Raw genomic sequence first — 18497 nt, forward strand, 5'->3', positions numbered from 1 at the left:
GGTTAGCCGGTTTGAGTCTCGTTGGTTGAAAAAGTGTTACCATCAGAATGTTAGCCAGCAAGGTAGGGGAGGTGGTGGTATACAATTTCTAATCACTAGATTGCATGCCAAAAGCCTGGGTTAAATTCCCATCCTCTCTGCAGTTCTCATATAGAGTGAGGGTGTATGATGCTGTTGATGGTGATTTGTCTGTTGGATGGAGATATTAAGCCTTGAGCAGACCCCTTGGTGCTATTCGACAGGAGTAGGCTATGTGCCAGCACTGGGTTTCACCATCTCCCTTCCTACTATCATATATCACATCATCCATTTCATCTCATTAACTCCTCTGATGAGGTTGACATCAGGAAGGGCATCCAGTCATTAAAAAAAAAACCACAACAGATTCATCTCATCTCACCTCACCTCACATCCAAACCCGTAGAGAAATGGGACAAGGGATGGACAAACAATTACATTAATTACATTAAAATCGTAACTATTTCTTTCACAAATTTAATATATTATTGCTATTATTATTATTATTATTATTATTATTATTATTATGACATGATATTTTCATTTAATTATTTCTTCAATAACAGTTTTATTATCCATGACAAAGGATTTAAGATGCTTCAGACTGATTTTCTGGCTTATTGAAGTAAGGAATCTGTAAGAACATTAAAAACTTTTCGAAAGAAGTAGAAGAAATTGCATTTTATGATGCTAAGCTTAGGTTTGTATAACATACAACAGTGGTACATTTTACTGTGTGCTGAATATTCATGGTTAATGCTCTTAATTTAATTTTTATTATTGTTAATATATTTGTATATTTCAAGGGCTTACAGCTGCTTTACAAAAGAATATGTTTGCTTCCGCATATAATTGAGTACTTAGGTATAATATTTCTTTCTGGTATATTATCTTTTATATAGTCCGGCCCCGTGGTGTAAGGGGGCAACGTGTCCGCCTGTCACCGGGTGGCCCCGAGTTTGATTCCCGGCCGGGTCAGGGGTTTTTAGTTGTAAATGATTAATATCCCTGGTCTGGGGACTGAGTGTTTGTGTCATCCTTAATGTTCCTTTCCTCACATTCAACACTTTACACTTCTGCAATTTCTAAATACACGCAGGTTCATAACATATGGTGCAAGTACGGGCAAAAGATCTTTCTAGGTCGACGCCCCGAACAAATAGCATTTTTTTTAAAATACCTTTATATAAGGTTTTGAACAATTTGAATTTTTTAATTATGTTTTTGTAAGCTCCTCTCCATGCCAGTAATCCATAGCTAAGAATAGACTGAAACAAAGCATAATAAATCTCTCGTAACAATGTTATACTGACTGTATTTTAAATTGTGAAATATGTAAACAGTTTTTCTGAATTTCTTTCTTAAATCAATAATGGGATTTTTCCATTTCATGTTTACATCAATTAATAACCCCAAATAATTAACATTACTTACTTTATAAATTTTGTAGCAGTTACAATTAAATTTACACTTGATGTTGTGTACAGATAATTCATTAAAATTATTCCTTGTATCTGTTAAATGAAATATTCATAAGTTACTGATATGATACAAAATGTTCAGCATTCAACACAGCAGACAACATTTACTCACCAGTAAGCAGTAACTAGCATCTTGATTTGCCAACATCAGCTGCATCAGATGGACATCTGATGATTCATCATTTTCCTTCTCTAGCCATAAGGACATCTGGAAAAAAATCATAAGAAGGGCCGATGTAATTTTGTTCTACCAGGCAAGAATATTTAGTTTTATTCAAGATTTGTTAAGGAAGCCACACTTTCCAGTGGCTACTCAGTTAAATGTAACATAAAAGATTTTCAGCCTATCAAACACACACAAAAAATACTATTTTTATTCCTTGTTTAATAATGTGTTTTTTATAGTGTATGTTATAGTGTAATATGTATATTTAATGTATATGCTCGACAGACTGAAAAGCTTTTAAGTTACATTTTAGTCAAGAGGCAGTAATCTTCCTTGGTGGATGATCTTGAAGGGTTAGTCTGAGTTTATAGTGGAGCAGCGAGGAGTGCGAAGAGGAGAGTGGAGAAGAGAGCACTTAAGAGTTTATAGTAGAGAAATGTTGTGCACAAATGAGAACGGACTGTCCAATGTCACAGTCACAGTTTACTGGATCTAATCGCAACTTATACAGTGGGTTGTCAATATGTCTCTGTCGAAGTAAATGGACATGTCTTGGCCGTAGCCGTGTTGAAACACCGGATCCCGTGAGAATTCCGAAGTTAAGCAACATTGGGTGAGCGGCCAGTATCCAGTATTCGGCAGATAGTGGATTTGAACCCCACTGTTGGCAGCCCTGAAAATGATCTTCCATGGTTTCCCATTTTCACACCAGGCAAATGCTGGTGCTATACCTTAATTAAGGCCATGGCTGCTTCCTTCCCAGTCCTAGCCCTTTCCTGTCCCATCAACGCCATAAGACCTATCTGTGTTGGTGCGATGTAAAGCTGATAAAAAAAAAAAAGATTTGGATGGGTTGCCATGCCCTGTTGGTGGGAGGTAAGGGAATGGAGGAGCAGAAAGGAACTGGCCACCCTACCGTACGTAAACTCTGGCTCAAGCACACCTGTGCGGAGGTTTGGACCTGCCTTCGGGCAGAATACACCCTTACCTTACCTTTTGAAAGTAGTAGCACATGTAAGTATTATTATATTTATTGAGCTAGAAATCCAAGGCGATAGAATGTTCATGTTATTGATAAGGATAAGCCAGAAAACGGGGAATTGAGTTGTCTATACCAGAAATTGCGTTTACATCTAGATAAATTTCGGGAGTATTTTAAGGCATCTATTCCATCCTTCTCTTAGATCCTGCTGCTTGTCAGTCAGAGACTACATTTTAAAGAAGTAAACAAACACACTTGGTCTACACATAGCTACACTCTAAGAAAGAAAACCGTGGTTCTAACGAAAACGGCCAAGGTTTGCCAAACTTACCAGACAGCACTGGTAACTGCTATGTGAAACAAATAATTTTGTTTCGCTCTGCACCACTATTATACACATCCTTCCTTGCAGCTGTCCTCTCCTCTCCACTATAATTCTACACATGCTGTTACATTATTTTCCTCTGCTCTATCCTCTTTGCTCTCCTTGCTGCTCCACTATAATCGGACACTTAGAGTGATGGAGAAAGAGAAGTGGATGGGAAAGATATACAGGGTGTATGAAAACTGACAGCAAAGCATCAGTAATGGATTCCTCATATGTCACCCCTTGCGCAGAAAGGGAACTTAAGTCAGATTTTTCATTTTTGAGATTTTTCTGATTCTAAAATTGGCATAAGATACTTCAGAAGATATTCATTTTTTACTGTTCCTATTAAGAAAACTGTATTTTGAGAAAAAAAAAACCATAATTACAGCTTTCACTAATTTTCTTACCATTTGTACAAAGTTTCCATGACATTGAGTCACAAAGACTCAAACTGCTGGGTAACTTAGTTTGTCAAGAAGACCCATAGATTGCGCCAGAAGCCAAAAAATAGAAATGCAATTTTTACTCTGGAGACACATTAATTCAGTTCTGCAATCAAATTTCCATTGCCGACTTTGGGTCACTTTCTGCACAATGGGCCACATACAGAGAGAAGGAAAAAAAATGGGTGTTCAGTCACAGTCTACTCAATCCATTGCTCTGCAGCGCTCAACGGTGGACTTAACAATTAGTTGCTTTTAGCATTTGTTTATTGTGGTTCTGTGTGTGTATTTCTTTCCAGTAAGCGTACTTGAACCAGATCCTGTCCCAATTAATATAGTCAGTCCACTTAATTTATGTTTTATTATTATTATTATTATTATTATTATTATTACTGAGCAGTTGTTCAAGGTAGGTATATTACACTGTTGTAGTGTTGTTTCTATTAATTTTAACTAACATACCTAATCATCCTAGCAAGATGTAATTATTAGGCATGTTTTTTTTCTAGGGTGCCTTGAATTGAAGAGGGAAACCACTGGTGTACAACATCAAAACAGACAGTATTTATGTGAAAATGAAGAGTAGCGGGAAACAGGAGAGCATGGGGGGATAATACGGTATGCGAAAACCTACCTTAGGGCAGAATACTTTATTATTACTTGCTGATAGCTAGAAAATACTTCAACCTTACAGTCCAAGGAAAAAGGCCAGGGGAAAGCCAAGGAAATGCTGTATAGCCACAGTGAACTCAGATGTGGAGGAGAGAGGTCTCAAAGGGTAAGACGTCCTGGAACAAAAGATGTATTCAGACAGACAGAGATGGCAAGCGTTTGAACAACACCACACCCAGGAAACTGGAATTGGAAAATGATGATGATGATGATGATGATGATGATATAGCCACATTCTCCAAATGTCAGACGGGATGTTCATCCATTTATAATTCCTCTTTAAATAACAATCGCCACCATTTGTCTAAAATCAAGAAAATTAAATGAAAAAACTACTACTACTACTACTACTACTACTACTACTACTACTACTACTACTACTACTATGGCAACGTCATTTGGCCTCCTAAGGAGCCTGTAGAACCATTAGTTAGTATTGGTGTTCTTGTACTTCTTCCCCATCCTCTCACTATGGGTCTGTCATATTTTCCCCCCTGTGGGTAGAGGGTGGTAGAATAACACCCAAGGTATCCCCTGTCTGTTGTAAGAGGCAACTAAAAGGGGCCCCAGGGGCTCTGAACTTTGGAGCATGGGTTGGCAACCATGGGGCCCTTAGCTGAGTCCTGGCATTGCTTTCATTTACATGTGCCAGGCTCATCACTTTCATCTATCCTACCCAACCCTCCTTGGTCAACTCTTGTTCTTTTCCGACCCTGACACTATTAGGTTTGCGAGGGCTAGGGAGTCTTTCATTTTCACGCCCTTCATGGCCCTTGCCTTTCTTTGGCTGATACCTTCATTTTTCAAAGTGTCGGATCCCTTCCATTTTTTCTCTCTGATTAGTGTTATATACAGGATGGTTGCCTAGTTGTACTTCCCCTTAAACCAATAATCGTCACTACCTCTGTTCGTGCTCTCACCACAGGTCAATATTTTTTTTTTTACAAGTTGGATTACGTCGCACCGGCACATATAGGTCTTATGTACAGCCCCAGCATTTTGCCTGGGGTTAAAATGGGGAAGCCTCAGAAAACCATCTTCAGGGCTGATTCAGTCTCTTAGGTGGAAGTCAACGTCCAGTCCTCTGATAGCTTGCCACAAACTCTGACCTTATGTCAGCTGGAGTGATACTAGTCAGGCAGTTAAATTTTTTAATGGGTGCTGCTTTCAGGCACCCTGTAACCATTCTATAGGCTTCATGGATAGCTAATGAAACTAACTTAAATGAATTAAAATGAAACTTACCACTTGGCGTTGTATTGAAGCTGTGATACGAGGAGAGGAGAAGACCCAAAACAGCAAGGCAGGGTGGTGAGTATATAGATCCTTGATGCCAGCAGCATTCTCCAGGTGATTCACAAGCACAGCTGTTGCTTTGTCCAGAAAGCCTCTCGGGAGAGAAGATTTTGGAGTCAGAGCTGATATCTGTAAATGTTGAACAGAACTATAAAAAATTCATGAACTGATATTATCATTGTCGAAAACAACATATAATTCTTTCACTATTAGAAGTATCTTGCATTCATATGTTCTTATTTGAACTGAAAACAAATTTACAAAACTCTCTTACTGACTTGCTAGGCCTATTTTAATAGCGGTTTTTTATTTATTTTGGGGGCGAGGGGGGTTAGCTCCCTTAGCCTTTAAATACTGCAAAGGAATAAATGGCCAAAATGGCCATTGTGATTGTCCTATTGTTTTCCTTTTCTTGTTCCTATCCCTCTACATATGACATGATTTGACATTTGTTTGTTCCTTTCCAATACTTATATTATTATGCTGGAATCCTTTTCTCCTTCTGGGTTTGTTCTGTGCTCCTATCTTTTACCACCCTTTTTTTTCTTTTATGTCTCACCGACACAGATAGGTCTTATGGCGACGATGGGATAGGAAAGGCCTAGGAATGGGAAGAAAGCTTGCATCCCGAAGATGGTGGGTTAGAACCCCGCTGTCAGCAACCCTGAAGGTGGTTTTCCATGGTTTCCCATTTTTATACCAGTCAAATGCGGGGGTAGGGGCTGTAACTTATCAAGGCTACAGACACGTCCTTTCTACTCCTAGCTCTCTCCTATCCCATTGTCACCATAAGATCTTGGTGGAGCGATGTAATAAAAATTTTAAAAATTCTGCTTTTAAACAAAACAGCGCTTAACAAGATCATCCTTCCTAACTCCCTACACTTAGTATAAGATGATGTTCTTGTTCAGGAAGTTATGATATTTAAATAAACTCACCGTAAATAAGAACCACAAGGCCTTGAGGATTGGAACTGGATACTTAGGAAGTTGGACAACATGATTGGTCAGGGTGGAAAGGTCTAGCTCGTAATCTTGAGGACTGTAATACAGTAGTAGTTCATAAATCTTAAGGATATTTGATTTATTTGACATATAATGCATACTATACTTCTATTAACCCCCACCTGTGGATTGGGATGGTAGACTGATTTTATGGATACAGGATGATATGTGATTATAAAGGGTTAGGTTGCTTGGGAAGCCTGGGGACAGAATTCATGGCTAAGGAAATCTGGCAGTCAGTCAATTTGGTAGGGTAATCCCTAGCAGTGAAAGCTTTCCTTAGGTTGTCATTGTAGGAGCCATGCATGAGCTTTAGGGTTTGAACAAATCCATTTATTGTATTTAGTAAACTTCATGTTAACTTCTGCATTGAAGTTGACTATTAAGAGATGTATTAAAACCACCTTTCAGTACAAATCATGATACGCTGGATCACCAAATTAACAAGACATATTAAAAATATAAGTCTCTTTTTGTTAAGCCCCTCCTTCATCCTTGGTTAACATCATTTCACAGTTACCAAAGTTTAGTCCATTTAGAACTTGGCCTTTCAACCCGTGCCACCATAATATTCTTCTAGAATGTTGTTCACATTCATTTTCGAGAGATGTTCCCCGCTAATTGGAACCCTATATACACAACTTGTCCACCACATGCACAATACAAGTTTGCACAATAATTGATTATTTTAATGTGACATTGATTCACCTCTTCTACTATTAATAGTTGAACATAAAAGTTTTTTAGTGTCTTTTTCTCATATAACAGTACTGCATTTTACTGGAACAATGTCGAGCAAATAGTTACCCAGTGCTTTTAAGACTATAGATAGCTTTTTATTTTTCAAAATCTCCCACTTCAATTTGTAGTGGTGTTAGTTTAATTATGCACAATTTAAATGTTGTAATCTGTGTAGTTGAAATTGTTCCACAGAGGGACTAAACATGTACTACATTTTAATATGACTTTTAGTTTTAATATATCTTGTTAATTCGGTGATCCAGTGTATCACAATTGTATTGAAAGTTGGTTTAATACATCTCTTAAAAATTGAAAATACATTTATCACATCAAAATTTCCTTTTTTCTTTTCCAATTTGTTTTACGTCACACCAACACAGATAGGTCTTATAGCGATGATGGGACAGGAAAGGGCTAGGAGTGGAAAGGAAACTGCTGTGGCCTTATTTATGGTACAGCCCCAGCATTTGCCTTGTCTAAAAATGGGAAACCACGGAAGACCATCTTCAGAGCTGTCGACAGCGGGGTTCGAATCCACTATCTCCCGAATACTTTATACTGGCCACACTTAAGCGACTGCAGCTATCAAGTTCAGTCCTTGGAAAAAGGTAAAAATGAAAAACATCCACCTTAGTCAATATAAATCCATTTACTCTGGATGGCACAGCTGAAGATATGGATGAAAAATATTGTGGTGCAGATACTGGTAAGTTCGATGTATTCAGAAGTATTGATTCTGCCATCGTTGTCAAGAAAAGTGAAAGAAGATAGTGAGTCCTGGCAAGAGAAATGGACACTGTAATATTACTGTTGATATGGTATAGGAATGCATCAAGTACGTTTGGTTCATTGTGCTACAGGAGGAAGATATCATTAATGACCCTCTATCAGATTAGGGTCTGGAGAGGCTCAGTAGTGAGGAAATCCTTCTGGTGTCAAGGAGGAGGAAGACAGTGACAAGAAAAGTAAGAGAATTGGGTGTGATCTGGCAAGTGAAATGGATGCTGTAATATTGTTGTTTATACGGTACAGGAATTGGTCAAATAGATTTGGTTCATTGTGCCACAGAAGGAAGATACCATCAATGAAACCTATCAGATTAGGTGCTGGGGATGTTCATTAGAAAGAGAGCAATCATTGGAATAATTGACCCTTAAAATTGAAAAAGTTGTGGGTTAGGATGAACTGTGAGGTAGATGAGGGCTGGACACTGGGTTGTCATGTTGTCAAGAAGGGCTCGGCAGCTTTAAGTCTCTCAGTGTGTGGGACATTAGTATATACTTAGTTGATGTCAGTGGAGACTAGAAGGCAGTCTGAGGTGAGAGGTTTGGTAATAACGGCAAGACCTTCTAAAATGACTGTTGTCATGAATATATCCCCTATGGGTGGAGGGTGATATAATAACACACACGGTATCCCCTACCTGTCGTAAGAGGCGACTGAAAGGGACCCCTGAGGCTCTTAATTTGCCAGGCTAAGTGGCAAAGACGGTTGAGGCACTGGCCTTCTGACCCCAACTTGGCACATTCAACCCTGGCTCAGTCGGTGCTCAAATACGTCAGCCTCATGTTGGTAGATTTACTGGCATGTAAAAGAACTCCCATAAGATTAAATTCTGGCACATTGACGTTTCTGAAAACCATAAAAGTAGTTAGTGGAGCGTAAAGCTGATACCATTATTATTATTGCTCTTAAATTGGAAACTTGGATTGACAGTCACGGGACCGTTAGCTGAGTCCTGGCATTGTTTCCACTTACTTGTTCCAGGCTCCTCACTTTCATCTGTCCTATCCAACCTCCCTTGGTCAAATGTTGTTCTTTTCCGAACCTGACGGTATTAGGTTGTGAGGCCTAGGGAGTCATTCATTTTCACACCCTTTCACACCTTCATTTTTCAAAGTATTGGCCCCATTCCATTTTTCCGTCTGATCAGTGTTAATAAAGGATAGTTACCCAGTTGTACTTCCTCTTAAAATAATAATCACCACCACCATCAGTCATGAATATAGGAGTCAAAAGAACGTACAAAGGTCTGATGATATTGGCAAACCATTGCTGAAATGGGTTCTGTGAAAGAATCGATTAAAAAATGAAATGGCGTATGGCTTTTAGTGCCAGGAGTATCCAAGGACAAGTTCGGCTCACCAGATGCAGGTCTTTTGATTTGACTCCCTTAGGCGACATGCGTGTCATGATGAGAATGAAATGATGATGAAGACAACACATACACCCAGCTCCCGTGCCAGGGAAATTAACCAATTATGGTTAAAATTCCTGACCCTGCCAGGAATCGAACCTGGGACCCCTGTGACCAAAGGCTAGCATGCTAATCATTTAGCCACAGAGCAGGACAGCTGGAATCGATGACATGTCCTAGTTGTTAACCTAATGGATATTTGGAAGGATGTAGAATTCGGAAATGCAGAGCTAATATGGGGTGAGGAGATTGGTGGAGATTTCAGATAGTCTCTTATGTGATCTGCAGAGTTCAGTGCAAGTGTCTAAGTTATGTTTCTGATCATGTGTAGTTAATAATAATTGTAAGGCCTCATTTACTGTGGGCATGCAATTTAATTTGACGTCGTTTATGCTTCCTGTGTGTCAATTCTGTTTTCCTGTTATGGATTAGAGGTAGATTGTCGTCCTTAAGATCCCAAGATCATAGGGTCAAATATGTCACTCATAGTCTTGGTGGTTAATGGTGACTGTAGTGGATTGTTTATATTTTTTTTCTTTTTTGCTATTTCGCTTTACGTCGCACTGACATAGGTAGGTCTTATAGCGACGATGGGATAGGAAAGGCCTCGAAATGGGAAAGAAGCAGCTGTGGGCTTAATTAAGGTACAGACCCAGCATTTGCCTGGTGTGAAAATGGGAAACCACAGAAAACTATCTTCAGGGCTGCTGACAGAGGGGTTTGAACCTACTATCTCCCGATTACTGGATACTGGCCACACTTAAGCGATTGCAGCTATCGAGCTCGGTGGATTGTTTATCGGCAGGAAGGGTGATGTCTGGGATGTTTTGTAGTCCTCTGAAGGCAGGTCCAGACCTGTTGCATATCCTCGTATTGTCTCTCAGTTGCATATCAGAGTCATCATTCCATTGCAAGGTGTTGCCCGGCTCCATGGCTAAATGGTTAGTGTGCTGGCCTTTGGTCACAGGGGTCCCAGGTTCGATTCCCAGCAGGGTCGGGAATTTTAAGCATCATTGGTTAATTCCGCTGGCATGGGGGCTGGGTATATGTGTCATCTTCATCATCATTTCATCCTGATCACGGCGCACAGGTCGCCTACGAGCGTCTAATCAAAAGACCTGCACGTGGCGAGCCGAAGTCCTCGGACACCTCCCGGCACTAAAAGCCATACGCCATTTCATTTCATTTCATTGCAAGGTGTTCATTGCCTCACTTGGCAATATTTAAACGTCACATCAAATGGGCGACACACAGTACAGACGTGCTAGTTTGGATGTGCACGCTTTGCATCACACCGTTGCTACTCATTTCCACAGATAGGACAACTTGAGTAAGGAAAGCATGATAAAGCTGATCGATGAGTACAGGAAGAGAGGTCTGGTATGAAACCCCCAAAACAAAGAAAATTTTAATAAAACAAAGGAACCAAGTTAGTGGGCCATGCTGCTAGGAGTGCGCAGTTGTAAGCTTGCATTTGAGAGGTAATGGGTTCGAACCCCACCGTCGGCATCCCTGAAGATGGTTTCTAGTTGTTTTCCATTTTTACACTAGGCAAATGCTGGGGCTGTACCTTAATTAAGGCCATGGTCGCTTCCTTCCAGCTCCTAGCCCTTTCCTGTCACATTGTCACCATAAGACCTATCTGTGTTGGTGCGTCGTAAAGCAACTTCATTCACAATTAAGTATTTATTTTCCACCTAGTCGATACAGTGATTGCTTAAGGCAATTTTTAATGGTCAAAAGTGGTACATGTTTCGTATATTATCAACATCTTCAGCAACTTGTAAAAAGGAAATGAAGGAGGAAAAAAAAAAAAAACAGATCGCATGGTAGGATACCAACTAAGCAAAAACGGAATACATATTGGCTTCACTAAGGCGGGGAGAGAGTATGATGATGAAATGGCAAATAATACTTTTCTTATTAATTATTACTGTATCAAGTAATTCAGTTGGTAGGATTGTTACCCCAACATTTCTTGTTGCATGGATTTGATATGGGTTCTCGGATACGGATACGCATGTATGATATAATGCAGGCAAATTCTCACGTTGTATCATATCATATCGTATCACCAGATGATACACAATGGAGATATGATAAGGAGACAGGCAACAAGTCTGAACACACCTTAAGAGCATGGAATTCATGTTAACTCAGACCCTCACTATTTCATTCCTAGCTATTTACTACTTTATTTATTATTATTTTTTACATTACCTTGGTAAGGACAGCAGAAAGAAGTAGAAGAATACAATGACAAGGTATCTACTAGACTGCGATGTCTGTGGAGCCTGTAATACTTCTAGCCACTGGTGAAGGAATGGTGGCAAGTCAGCCATGGCTTCAAGCAGATGATTCCTAAGACTCTGATGACCATCAGGCCAGTCTTTAACAATATTCAAATGTTGTTCACACAGGGAGATGAGCAGCTCAGCAAGTAAAATCCTGCTGGCAAGCTCCACAGTCTGTAGCTTGCTGTAAAGAAAAATGACCACCATTGTCAATTAAAATTAGATTGAATGAAAACTGTGTGCTCAAATTTATAAATTAAAAGAGTTCATTAAAAACAGCATTGGCAAATCCGTCCGTTCGTTCTACTGGACCGATATGCTTCGTTTCTCTTTTATTCTCTCCAGAATTACCTCCCAGTAAATCATGAACATTGATAGGTCTCTTAAGTTCAGCCCCCGTGTGGGTGGGGATGGTAGGATGACACCCACGGTATCCACTGCCTGTCTTAAGAGATGACTAAAAGGGGCCCCAGGAGCTCTGAACTTGGGAGCGTGGGTTGGCAACCACGGGGCTCTTAGCTGAGTAACCTGGCATTGCTGCCACTTACTTGTGCCAGGCTCCTCACTTTCATCTATCCTTTCCGACCTCCCTTGGTCAATTCTTGTTCTTTTCCAACCCCGACGGTATTACATATGGAGACCTAGGGAGCCTTTCATTTCACGCCCTTTGTGGCCCTTGTCTTCCTTTGGCCGATACCTTCATTTTCCAAAGTGTCGGACCCCTTCCATTTTTTCTTTCTGATTAGTGTTATATAGAGGATGGTTACCCAGTTCTACTTCCTCTTAAAACAATAATCACCACCACCACTCTTAAGTTCAGCGAAGTTTGAGTAATCATAAAATCAAATCATTAAATGATCACTCCACTAATTGCAGGAGAAAGCTTACCCTAACCTGCAATACATTCTGTACTTAGCAGGTTGCTAAGCGACTAACACTTTCATTAAAATTCTGATATATGATTTTCATCCTTAGTAATATCATTGCATGCAGTCATGTTTGATTACTACCTGTCAAGCCAAAGAGTATACACTTCCTCTGATGATGGAAGAATACTATTCCCTGCTAGATACTCTTTGATTCTCTGACCTTCCCCAGCTTCTGGATATACTCGGCAGATGGCAGAACGTATATTGACAAGAAAGATATTTCACCTATCAATACTATTTATTATGAAGCAGACTTACATCAGTACCGGTTTTGACTGTATACAGTCATCATCAGCTGATAGATCACAATATTACATCCATTAGGCATTGGTATGTGTTACAAAGATGTCGTCATCCATTAGCGCATCCGGACGTCTAATGGGGTTGTGGGTTAGATGTTTTCGTCATATCATTTGTGATTACGTGAGGTTAAAATTGTATCTGAGATTAAAAATTGTAGTAAAAAGCTTGACTAGACTTAAAATAAATTGTACATATACATTAAACACATTAAAAACACATGAAACATGTATATAAAACACTTGGTGAATTTAAACACATTAAAACATTGGAAACATGTATGTAAAAAACACTTGTTGAATTTAAAAGTTCATGTCTTGCAATGTTCTTTCTTCAGACTTCCTCATTGGGGTCTTGTGCGCGTATGTATATGTTGATTGATTTTGAGCTCGTAAACAGTTCTTGAGGATGTTCTATTTGACTAAGTAATGTATTCATGTATGCTTGTAACGAAACCCAAGTCATTGGATGGTCAAGTATTATGGGTAGAGATGATATGTAGCTTATAAATAAAGATGGCAGAACTTTCCTACTAACTTACATGCTGCTAAGAAAAACAGTCTACGTACGTACAGAGAGGAAGGTATTAAGTCGACTGGCCTTCTGTATGACCATTAACAAAGCACAGGGTCAAACTCTTGAAAGTGGGTAGTCTACTTACCTGAACCAGTATTCAGCCACGGCCAATTGTATGTTGCACTATCTCGGGCAAGATCGTTTGAAAATGTTACGATCCAGATACGGTCGAATGGTGGAAGCACAGAGAATATTGTATGGACAGAAGTGTTATAAACTACATTATGAATAAATAAGTTATTATGTACCGGTGTTAAATGTTCATAAAACTATTGAAAAGGTCAGGCAAAACAATATGACTGCGATAGGCTTATCAAGACGAGTTACAGTATCTGACCTACTTATAAGGAATGCTACGGAGCAGCACGGGTCCACTAGTTATATTAAAATTCCTTTTATGAATGGTAAAAACAACAGCTTTTATTGTCCATTTTTATAGTCATAAACATTTTCTGTCAAGAACAATAGAGAGTGGTGGTGATTATTGTTTTAAGAGGAAGTACAATTAGGCAACCATGCAACCATCGTCTGCGTAACAAAAATCAGAGGAAAAAAATGGAAGGGATTCGAAAATTCACAAAATGAAGGTATCGGCCTAAGAAAGACAAGGGCCATGAAGGGCATGAAAATGAAAGACTCTCTAGGCCTCGAATGCTCTAATACCGTCAGGGTCAGAAAAGAATAAGAGTTGACCAAGGGAGGTCAGACAGGATAAATGAAAGTTAGGAGCCTGGCACAAGTAAGTGGAAGCAATGCCAGGACTCAGCTAAGAGCCCTGTGGTCGCCAACCCACACTCCAAAGTTAAGAGCCCCTGAGGCAACAACAGGAGTAAAACATTGAGACTGTGAAGTAATCATCATTATACACCATTATGCATTTCAGCATTCAGTCTACAAGCTGCTCTGAAACAATCCTCTACTTGCAACTAGCCTCCAGTCCACACCTCTTATCATTAAATCATTGTCCGACTCGTTGGCTGAACGGTTAGCGTACTGGCCTTCGGTTCAGAGGGTTCCGGGTTCGATTCCCGGCCGGGTCGTGGATTTTAACCTTAATTGGTTAATTCCAATGACACGGGGGCTGGGTGTATGTGTTGTCTTCATCCTCATTTCATCCTCATCACGACGCGCAGGTCGCCTACGGGTGTCAAGTAGAAAGACCTGCACTTGGCGAGCCGAACCCGTCCTGGGATATCCCGGCACTAAAAGCCATACGACATTTCATTTTCATTTCATTAAATCATTCAAAGTTGAGTATAATCTTCATCCACCTTGGTCTGCCTCTGCTTCTCTTACCCTCCACAGCTGAGTCAATTATTCTCCTAGGCAACTTATCCTCTGTTCGCCTCACATGACCCCAACCCCCAAGCTAGATTATACATACAACTTTCTCCATGGAGTTTATTCCTAACAGCTTTTATCTCCTGCCATTGTTCCCATCTGTTTATACCCGCACTAATGCTCAGTTCTTTTTCAAAGAAAGCGGCATACAACAGTATGATAGACAGAGTATTCAGATTACCACTGTGTCAGAAAAACTTCAATAAATAAATTAGAACAGTTCACAACAGAGCAAACATTAATGAATTCAATAAGACATACATACATACATACATACATACATACATACATATCCCACGTCGTTCCATCTTAAGCGATGGGTTGGCAAAAGAGGCTTCCCCACCAGTTGCGGTCCGTGAACTTCTATCCTTCTTCGATGCTTTCCAAAATACGTCCTCGCTGTTGAATGTCAATCTTCACCATGTCCTTGTACCTGAGTCTTAGTCGCCCTCTTGATCTTTTGTCTTCAGGTTTTAGATCATACATTTGTTTCGGTAATCTGTTATCTCCCATGCATCGCATATGTCCATACCATCTCAGTCGCTGCGCTGTTATTCTGTCCTGCAGTCTTACAACTTGAGCCTGCTTGCGGATTTCCTCATTACGGACTCTGTCCCTCCGTGTTTTACCGATCATGCTACGGACAAATCTCATTTCTGCTGCCTGGATTCTACTAATATCTTTATTTCTCATGGTCCATGTTTTGCAACCATAGGTCAGGACTGGTACGTAATAGATTTCATGTATGACTCTCTTACATTTTGTTGGTATTTTCTTGTTCCATATTATGTTTTTAACTATTTGTAAAAGTTGCTACTTGCCTGAATTCTGTGGGAAATTTCCTTGTCTATAGAACCAGCATCACAGATAACACTTGCATTTATCAATAAATTTTTTAATAAATACAGGAATAAACCTAAGACAACACTTATACCGGAATCAAAGCCTAAAGAGCAATTTTCCACCTTCACATTTAATAATAGCAGCATACACCGGATAAGTAATGTTTTTAAGAAACATAACTTGAACATAACATTCAGAACATCAATGCTAAGTTGATTGTCAATACCCACACTTTCTTTCTTCGAATGGGCCAACTCGATGTTCAACTTTTCTGCCTGGAGAGGGACTTGATATTTGCCCAATACTCGCACATTCTCTGGCTAGGCTTCCCTCTCCTTTCCTTTGTCTATAGCGCACCTCTTTTTTTTACATGATGGTCTGTCCTGAAACATCTTTTGTTTGATTATTCTTCAGAGAAGTGCTCGGTTTCTGATGTCGTTTTCAGTTACTCCCAGTTCATGCATGTATATCTTCATTTCTGTAAGCCATGTGTCCCTATATTTCTGTTTGTCCAGTAGTTGAGAAGCCGGTAGGTCATCCTAGTTGGGTTCATCCTCATAACATGTCCATAGAAGGTCAGATGTATCTTCCTGGCTACGTCTGTGATTTATTCAGTATAGCTCCTGGTTTGGTCGCCTTCTGTACTCGCCATCTGCTTCGATCAGTCCAAGTATCTTTCTCAAAATCTTCCTCTCCTGGACCTCCAGTTTGTCCAACAATACTTTCCGGTTCAGCATCAAGCGTTCTGTGTCAGACACATCCCACTCTGACGAGTCTAGTGTCAGACCTAAGACGAAACGCTGGTTAATAGAGCAAACGCCTGAAAAGCCTTACATCCGATATGTTATTGACATGCTCTATTGGTGAAAAATATCTAATTCCCTCCATGGGAATTTAGAATTTTCCACTTAGAGACATTTCTTGTTATAAATGTTCTTGTTCAGTCGATATGCTAATTCTAGTTTGTTAATCCGGGTTGTTAGTGCTACCCCTTCTGACATATTGGGTTCCAGCCATTCTCCCAGGTACTTAAATTTATTGACTTTCTCAATCTGGCCCTGTTCCAACTGTAATTTGCTGGGAGTAGCACTGATATTCGTGAAGTATTTTGTCTTTTCTAGAGATACCTGTAATCTCACTTTGGCCACCTGGTGTTTAAGTGCATTGAGTTGTTTCACTGCTACTTCTACAGAGTTCACCAGAAGTGCCAGGTCATCTGCGAACGCCAAACAGACAACTAGTAGCCCCTTTCATTTGTGTCCCAGGTAAATACCACTTGTTCTTCCAGTTCTTTCCACCACTCTCTAATGATCTTGTCCAATGAACAGTTGAAGAGAAGAGGGAAAGTCCGTCTCCCTGTCTAACCCCTGTTTTTATTTCAAAACTTTCCAAAAGTGGTACTCTGAACTGCACTTGTGATCGCGTATTACTCAGGGTCTTTTGGATAAGGCTGTGGGTCTTCTGGTCCAGGCCCATTTCCTGCAGAATTCTCATGAGGGTAGTTCTGTCTACTGAGTCGTATGCTTTCGTTAACATATCCACACAGACGCACACGAGATGCTGTCAGTTGGTACAATTAATTTTATACACATATAATCACAAATTAACACACACATAACCTAAATCACACTATCAAAACACTTCACTTCGAGAATATCAACAAAGCCGCCATTATTAAAAACAACTGCCAACACTTCAATATGGAGGAACTTTGAAACACAGTTGAAAAAGATGACTGCGTATTTCAATATAGAGACTGCAAATATTGCATGTCAGCCTGGGATATATACTTGCTACACCGTAACTCTACTAAACAACAACTAACTAACTTCCAAATCATAACTCGTTCAACAACTCACTTAACGGTAACTCCCAAATACTTCCGTCATAACTAACTTCACCGTCAAGATCGTCTCCTTATATATATATATATCCTGGTCAAGCTTCCAGAAAGATACATTACAAAAATATATCTTAATTGAAATTCTAGAATGCTCAATACATAGAATATAATGTGCAGTATATTCTTAATTGTTCTCGTGCCTACACCATTCTGGAAGTTACAGTGTGTTTCACAATTATGGATTACAGTTTATATATACAGGTAAGAATACATTATAATATTAATTTATAGGTATTTACATTAATGGAACTGATATCAATGTCTATGTACAACACGTGTTTCATGAACTAACCTCACGCACAATACAATCACTCGACTATGTAAATAATAGTAATACTAATACTAAATGGATGCACATCACTTCATAACCATACATACAAGTAATATAATAATAATAATAATAATAATAATAATAATAATAATAATAATAATAATAATAATAATAAAACCAAGAAATTAAATTGAAACAGATCTCCCCAGGAAATCAACATCTCAGAAGACATTGTACAGGACAGATGTAAATTCAGAACCAAAATTGACAATCACCACTTTGAAGACAAACCCAACACCAGAGCTACTATAACTTGGACAGAAGAACGAAGGAAGAAGCTCAGCGAGAGGATGAAGAGATTTTGGGAGGAAAAGAAGGCCAACACATCAGCTAAGCAAGTTCAACCGTGCTCCTGAGTAGGGCATAACGATGTAAAATAATAATAATAATAATATAATAATAATGATGATGATAATCATGATCGTAAAATAATAATAATAATAATAATAATAATAATAATAATAATAATAATAATAATTTGAGTTTGATATTTGCATTAGTTACCTGTGGGTGAGAGAATATTGTTTTCAAGTTATAACTGGTTATCACACTTGCATCATCGTAAAGCCAACAAAGGTGACTACACACTTCTTGCCTGCTAGTTTAACTT

The sequence above is a fragment of the Anabrus simplex genome, chromosome 13, assembly GCF_040414725.1.
Source record: "Anabrus simplex isolate iqAnaSimp1 chromosome 13, ASM4041472v1, whole genome shotgun sequence".
In the NCBI taxonomy this organism is placed as follows: domain Eukaryota; kingdom Metazoa; phylum Arthropoda; class Insecta; order Orthoptera; family Tettigoniidae; genus Anabrus; species Anabrus simplex.